Source organism: Coptis chinensis, chromosome 9 (assembly GCF_015680905.1).
Source record: "Coptis chinensis isolate HL-2020 chromosome 9, ASM1568090v1, whole genome shotgun sequence".
In the NCBI taxonomy this organism is placed as follows: domain Eukaryota; kingdom Viridiplantae; phylum Streptophyta; class Magnoliopsida; order Ranunculales; family Ranunculaceae; genus Coptis; species Coptis chinensis.
The window spans coordinates 14,918,724-14,926,203 of NC_141464.1; the positions used below are offsets into that span (position 1 = coordinate 14,918,724).

Consider the following 7,480-nt stretch of genomic DNA (forward strand, 5'->3'; position numbering starts at 1 on the left):
GTAATGGGGCTTGGTTAAAGCTGTGCGTAGGCCTAACATATTGATTATTGTACCCTTGAGGTGTGACGTTTTGGTTATTTCTCCAACCGAAGTTAGGATTTTGTCTCCAAGGGGAGTTAGGTTCACTATTAATGGAACAAGCCTGTTCATAGGCTATAGGACAATGGGAGTCGGGATGCTCGGAGCTCCAACAGAAACTACATGGATTTGAATTTACATTCATGACGGGAATAGGATTTTGTTGAACCGAAATGGCCTCTACCTTTTTAGTGAGTGATTCGATTAGAGTTTTTAGCTCAGGATCGTGTTTAATTTCAAACATACCGGCGGCCTTAACTGTATTAGAAGAACTAGCGGAGCGGTGGATATCGTCACTAACCCCCCAGTTGTTATTTCGCTTAGTTTGGTCCTCTAAAAATTTATAAGCCTCCGAGGCTCCTTTGCTTAAGAAACTACCCCTATTCATTATGTCAAGGACTTCTTTATGGTGGTGTAGAAGTCCTTTGAAAAAGGCATGAATTAACGTGTCTTTCGCTAAGTTATGATGTGGACACTCTATAAGGAGATCGGTGAAACGATTCCAAGCCTCTGAAAATGTTTCATGAGGATTTTGTCGAAAGAAATGAATCTTGGAAAGCATCTCATCCGTCTTTAGGGGTGGGTAAAAATGTTCCATAAATAGCTGAACAAGTTTAGCCCACGAGTCCACAGAATTGGGCGCTTGGGCAGTTAACCAAGACGCCGCCTTATCGGCTAAGGTGAAAGGGAATACCCTTAATTTAATTTGTTCCGTACCAACCGTAGGATGGTGGAATGTTGTTAGGACTTGTTCAATCCTACGCATGTGCTGATAAGGTTTTTCATGGTCTAATCCATGAAAAACGGGTAACAAATTAAAAATATTTGGAGGGATTCGAAATCCTCACCGGTCCGCTAGAACGATGCAAGATTTGGGGCTATCGCCAAGGCTTTGTAGAAGTCGAGAGAGGCTCTCTTCTTCGTCGGGCATTGTGTCGGGTGATGTGTGTGAAATAGTAGCTAGAGGTGTAATCGGCGGTATACTAGATAGACTTGTTTGTTGACGTTGTTATGTAATTACGCTCGTGTTTTGTTCGCCGCACCTTAATCTCATACAAGGCTAAAACCAAACTTAGCTAAACACATCAACACTCCAAACAATTCGATATACTAGTATAAACCTCTAACAGAGAGCGAGGTGTGGAAGAAAGGAATACCTGATTAGGCCCTTGCTTCGCTTTATGAATAGCGCCTTGTTTACGCTTTGTTCGTATATAGCGAGGTTAGAACACTGAAAAATATGAAAGATCAAAGTTCAATCAAAACCGCCGAAATCCGAAAATTTTTGTTAAGGCGCTGGTCGCTACAGATAGCGCGGTCGGTCGTGTATCTCTTAGAATTCCAGAGTTTAAGGGCGGGTCGCTACCCACATGGGGGTCCGGGCCAACCGAGGGCCAAAAGTGAAGTTAGGCGGTCAATGAAGAAAGCTACCAGGCCGGTAGTAATTTCGCCCGAAATTTTTCAACTCTGAAATGGACAACCACAGTATGAATCAAACATGGGTGGGTGGGTGAAATGGGACTTTAAGAACAGTACTAACACTACGAAAACAATACGAAAGTGAAACTAAGATGGCAGCGGCGCCATTTGATAATGGTAAATTGAATAGCTTTACCTACGAAATAAAGCGATGAACTCTAAACGCAAGTAAAACTAAACTTATTTACGAGTCTATATTTATCAAAGATTCTACTCTCAAGTCTATGAGATATAGTGGAGTAGAGTGATTCGTTCCACTCCTAGTCCTTCCGCGATGTCGTGTTCTCAATGTGTTCGTATTTCTACTTAAAGTCTAATGAGAGATTTACTGAAAAGGCAACTAGACTACGATGCCACTACCCACCTAATTGCAACTAGTCGACGATGGGAATAACTAAGGGAATGCTACGTTGATTCGATGATAAGGAGTTAGGGGGAATTGATTCCACCTTAACTTCGACTTAATCCTATTAACTACAAATCGTCGTAATCCGAATTGAACTACTTCGCAGAACAATTGGTTCTTCCTAATCCCTAATTACACATGGCATTTCTACCAATTAATAACTAGCATGTGAACGATTAAACTCATTCTCATGGTGAACTAAACGTTTCTAGAGTGGAAAGGAAATTACGACGAATCTACGTTAATCGGAATCAAGCTTTCATCAAGGCTTCTCAACCCCCTCTAATGGAGGTTTAGCCGAGAATCATTACGCAATCATTTCCGATTACTTTTAAACTAAACATGATATAAAGAATTGAAATTTACTTAATTAAACAATAATGAAATCTAATTTAATGACTCAAATGAAATAAGGACAGGAATTGAAATTAGATCTAGAAATGGAAATAACAAAAATCGAAATTGATAAAAATACTACTTTATTGATCTAATCAAAATGAAGAACAAGATTCAAATGTTTAATCTAATACAATAATTGAAATGGAACTAAACTTAATTAACCTACATGAAAAACTAGATCTAGAAGCTATTTTAATGACTACTTTCTATTCTAAGCTACCTTTATTTTCTAACCTAAAAATCTACTATTCTCTACTAAAAAATCTACCATTAACAAAGAATTAAGCTTTTGTTTTTATACTTTCAGATCCAAAAATCGTTCATGGGCTTGGAGCCATGTTTTGGGCCAGAGAATCAGGCCCAAAACCCAATTCTTTCAGTCCAGAAAGGCCTTTTCAGCTGCAGTTGGCTTCAACAGACTTTCCGTCCACTTCTGCTCCTCTGATTGGGTCAAGGCTTAGACCATTGGAAAGCTCTTTCCGAGCCGGTCGTTTTGACATAAGGTAGGCCCCATTCCGAGGTTTGAGTCCAAAGATATGTCATTCAAAAGTTCTGCTGACTTTGTGTGCTGTTTCTGCCCGCGTCGACTTTTCAGCTTTTGACCGGGCTTTTAGAAAGGCTTTGTGTCACACCCCGAATTTCGACAGAATTCGAAAAAACATTATTTGTTCCCGACTCTTCGATCTCCAAGGTGTGACGCACTCTCAACTTCCAAAAACCCATAAACAGTTTAAATATGCGGATAATTAAAACCAGTAAAAATTTTAACTTAAACAAAAGTCTTCTTCATTACAAAATTTACAAATGAAAATACAAATAACTTTGTCTCGACTGAAACTCTATATCACCTCAAGGGAAAACAAAACACAACCTGAGATGCAATGCTAACGCAAACCACAAGCAGCAACCAATCTTCTTCATCACTAAACCTGTCAAGACTTATCAACTATGTTCATTTAATGAACAAACCCGATAAGCAAACATGCAAATCGGGTCAGCATTATAAACAATGCTGGTGTGAGTAGCCCTAAAATACAACATATAATTATACATATATATACACAATCCATACGGCAGTTAGTTCCTCCACCGAGGCGCCTTAACTTTCAACGACAAATACAACATCCTAAAGAATAGTAATTAAGGCAGGTAGTTCCTCCACTGAGGCGCCTTAACTTCCCACTAACTACACAACAAACTATACACATAATAAATAAGGCATGTAGTTCCTCCATCGAGGCGCCTTAGGTTCAACTAAACAAATAACCAAACAAACGTATTATATATGTACCTCATTTCATGCTCAATCACAGAGTGGGTCGTCTCTGCCCAAGTAATTAGTTTGACCCACCCTTCTGCAAAACCATATATAATCATCTATCTACATATACATCATTAACAAATATATTACCATAATTATATTAATTAAGGTTTTATTTTATGTGTCCCTAAAATCACGTCAGATCTATGTCTTACCTAGTTTCCTGGCTACCACAATCGCTACCCCCAACGAACATGTACATCCACATGCCTCCCCTTACATAATGAGCCACTCCGTATGCGTAACCACCCCGAAATGGATGCCGCGACACCGTAAATCCTCACACGGAAGCCATATCTATGTAAGCAATCGCCACTATTCGGCATAAAATATTATGCATCATCGTTCTATTTTGCGAACGGAATAATCAAGCCACTATTCGGCTTACGCCGGAGGGCCATTCAAATTAATCGAACGCCGTATAAGCCCGGCCATTCAGATTAACGAAACGCCGAAGGGCCAATCACATGAGTTGTGGTAGTCGTTCTAGGATTTTCGCTTTCGTAATTTATTCAAGTGTCATACATTAATGACTCATAATAAATCCACTATATCACGCAAGGTGTCAATTACCTTATTGCACTAAGCCATGATATTTAGAAATATCTCAATTATATCTCATAGCCACTTTCATACTTTCACGTGCCAATATATTATTGCACTACACCACACTCCCGGTGGGCAATATTCACCAATACTATATTAGCATCTCATATATAAAATAATGGAGTGTATATACATTTCTCCAAGATATTGCATTAATATAACTATCCCAAAGATATTATATCATGTCACAATGCTTCAACGTGATCGCGATACATCTTTATTATAACGTATTAGGAATGTAATGTCTCCTAACATCTCAATATCGTCACGCGTCAAAAAAATACACAACATCAATGTCAAATCTTTCTTAGATAATGACAACCAAATATATACTAACTTCCACAAAGATTTTATTACTATATGTGTCCATATAATATACACATAAAAAGACAAATAAATAAATTCCACAGTCCACAATCAAAGCCCAATATATATATGCTTTATACACTACTCACGTCAAATCTAAATTAGATAATGACCAACCAAGTTATACAATATCCGATAATATTTTATTACTACATATATCCATATAAACAAACATGTGAAAAACTGGAAAAGTCAACATTCACAGTCAACGGTCAAAGTCAACGGTCAACAGTCAACGGTCAAAAGTCAAAGGTCAACACATCATGGTCAAGGTCAAACTCAACATGTCATGGTCAAAGGTCAAAGTCAACCATCAAAGTCAACGGTCGATGGTCAAAGTCAAACTATCGTTTCCATGTTCGACAGGTTCATGGCTAAGGTCAAAGGTCAACATATCATGGTCAAGGTCAAACTCAACATGTCATGGTCAAAGGTCAAAGTCAACCGTCAAAGTCAACGGTCGATGGTCAAAGTCAAACTGTCGTTTCCATGTTCGACAGGTTCAGGGTCATAGCCATAGTTCATGGCTAAGGTCAATGTGCATGGCTCATGGGCTCATAGCCACGGTCATGGTTCGGACCCAACTAGCCAATATCAAAACCGGGCCCAAAACAAAACCAAAAAAGAACTGGCCCAAAACTTAACATAAAAACCGGCCCAAACTAAAATAGATTTTTGGCCCAACCGATTTGGCCCAAGCCCAAATCGGTTACTGTTCATCTTCTTCCCCAAACTTCTCTCCTCCACCACCACCAAATCGACCACCACTCATCTCCTCCTCAGGTCGGTTTTGATCCCCACACCAAAACAAACAACATTAATAAAATCGAAAACCCCAAATCAATCAATATATATCTTCTTCAAAAAACTAGATCTACAAAAATCGACCTCCATTAAAGCTTGTTTTCAAGCTTCCAACCGCCACCATTTTCAGCCCTCACACACTCAAACACACTCAATCAAACAACCACCACCAACGATTCCTCAAACCAACAAAAACCAACCAAACAAAATTACAAAAGTTACAACCACAGTATGACAGTAATGACGTTTTTTGTTACAGGGAGGAGGTTTGGGCTCGCGCCTCCCTCCCCACAGCACCACACACGACCCCCATTTCAAACTCGACGCCCTCCGACAGTTCAAACCATACACTTCCCCCATCCACCGAATCGCGACGACGCCATGGACGCACCGTCGAGAGCGGAAACAACTCACAAACCGATTTTAAACCCACCTCATCCAAGCAACCAATCCACAACAAGAAGAAAGTTCACACAAGCCAAATATGATTTCGTTTCAACTGTTGACGACGCCATTGATGCTCATTCGAAGCTTCGACGGTTTACCCAACTCACAAAGTTTGGACAGCTTTAATACAAATCCAATTTAATAAAATTTAATAACACAAATAGCACGCGAATTCCAATACAACAGATAATGAACGATTATAAAAACGAAACAATATACCGATGTGTGTAAACTACAAATCGGTGAAATAGCAAAATAGCTACTCACCAGTATGAATGTACTCGACGAATCCTCCTAGCCCGATTAAATTAGGCTCCACCCTCCAAAGAAACCAAATTCTCTTCCATTTTCATTATTTTATTATTCTCTCAAACCCTATTTTCCGAACAATGTGTTTATATACTTGGGTCCTAAACCCAAGCCCAATCTGACTTCGGGCCCAAAACCGGCCCACGTATCCCGAGTCCAATCCGACTTAATTTTGAAAATAAATAATTAAATTAATTAATTAATAAATAAATATGTATTTAAAAATACCGGCGTTACACTTTGTCTTCTCGAAACTTGGCATTTAATCACGGAACTCCTTAGTAACCGACCTTTGCTCCTTTATCTCGCTAAAGTGGCACATTTCTGCACATAATGGACTTTGAAGCCCGAAATGCATAAAACACGAATCGTTAACTCTTAATTATTACTCACATAATTGGTCTAAAAGTATGATCATTAAAGGGTTAAAACTACGCTTTGGGCTCTTATCGATCCTTCCGTTCCCGCCAGTCGTCAATTAGGAAATCTGCTAAGAAATTAGCAACGACCTGACCCTTCTGGGAGGTTCTTGGGGTGAACTCGATATGGTGTTCACCGAGTTCTTCTGCCCATACTGCCATGCGAGTTGTCTTGTTGGATTTAAGAAGGATCTTCTTAAGCGGCAGGTCGGTGAGCACTTTGATTAGATATGCTTGGAAGTAGGGCCTGAACTTTCTTGCTGAATAAAGTAGTGCTAGTAATGCCTTTTTCAATGTGGGAGTAGTTCTTTTCAGCTAGCAGCAATGTTTTGCTTGTGAAGTAGATCGGTTTCTCTGCATTCTGCTCCTCTTTGACGAGAACTAAACTAATAGCAAAGTCAGACACAGCTAAGTACAGCCCCAACGTTTCACCATCAATCGGTTTTGCCAACACAGGTGGTGTTGTCAAATAGTCCTTAAGAGTAGAGAACGCTTGGTGGCATTGATCATTCCATGAGAATTGTTCACCTTTCTTGAGAATTTGTAGGAAAGGTCGGCATTTGCCTGATGCTCTCGATATGAATCAGTTTAGAGCTGCCACCATTCCTGACAGTTTCTATATCTGCTTCTTCGTTTTTGGGTCGGGCATGTCCAAGAACGCTTGAATCTGATCAGGGTTTGCTTCTAACCCACGTTGTGAGACCTGATACCCCAGAAATTTCCTGGTGGATGCTCCAAAGAGGCAATTCTCAGGATTAAGCTTTATCTGAGTTCGCCAAAGTCAAGAGAACATTTGTGTGAGGTGATCTAAGTGATCTCCAGCTTTCTTGCTTTTGACGACCATGT

The 7,480-nt window shown here is 39.7% G+C and overlaps 1 pseudogene; it reads left to right on the top strand.

Annotated features, from left to right (window-relative positions):
• Positions 1 to 536: 536 nt before the first annotated feature.
• Positions 537 to 630, top strand: LOC147474902 (small nucleolar RNA R71; annotated as a pseudogene).
• The last annotated feature ends 6,850 nt before the right edge of the window (positions 631 to 7,480 follow it).